Consider the following 725-nt stretch of genomic DNA (forward strand, 5'->3'; position numbering starts at 1 on the left):
CCCCCCCCCGCCGCCCCCCACCTCTGAATTGCAAAGATTCTGCCCCTAATATTCATTTGGAATTAGCTCTAGCACTCCAGGTCATGTTTATGGCCCTGACCTTGGAAATCCTACTTTGGCTCTAATCCTGTCCTTTCTGCTTGGTTTGTCTCAAGTGGGTAGTTAGGACTGGGTTCACCTTTGGGTGTGGTACAGCACAATTTCTTCATTTTGCACCAAGTCAGCATCTGGGCTTCTCTCATGAGGCTTAGGTGGCCACTGTCCCCTAGAGCTTTGTCTCCCTCAACCAATGAGAAGCAGACCCCTTCTCTATTTCTGTTTGAAAATACACATCCTCTTTTGGAAAATCCAATTTCTTATTTGAGAATGGCCTCCTGTTTTCAGCTCAGCTGCCAAGCAGAGAAAATGATGTATTTTTGAGCCCAAACACTACAATTCAGCTACCATTTCCACCAATTTTTACCAAATTCTCAACTCATCACTCACAGACCTGCAGGCATATTGGATCTGACTCTCTCTCACACACACACACACACACACACACACGCACGCACACATGCACACACACCAGCAAGGAAAGAGGAGTTTTTCCTACATCTAAACTTCTTTTCTGCAAAGATTTAAAACCCTTGAATAAGCAGTTTGGGAGCCCTAGTTTTCACACCAAACTGAGCTTCTAGGGACTGATTACATAGGGGTCAAGCACACAGGCTCTGGAAGCAGGC

Source organism: Bison bison, unplaced genomic scaffold, assembly GCF_000754665.1.
Source record: "Bison bison bison isolate TAMUID 2011002044 unplaced genomic scaffold, Bison_UMD1.0 scf7180017864485, whole genome shotgun sequence".
NCBI lineage: Eukaryota > Metazoa > Chordata > Mammalia > Artiodactyla > Bovidae > Bison > Bison bison.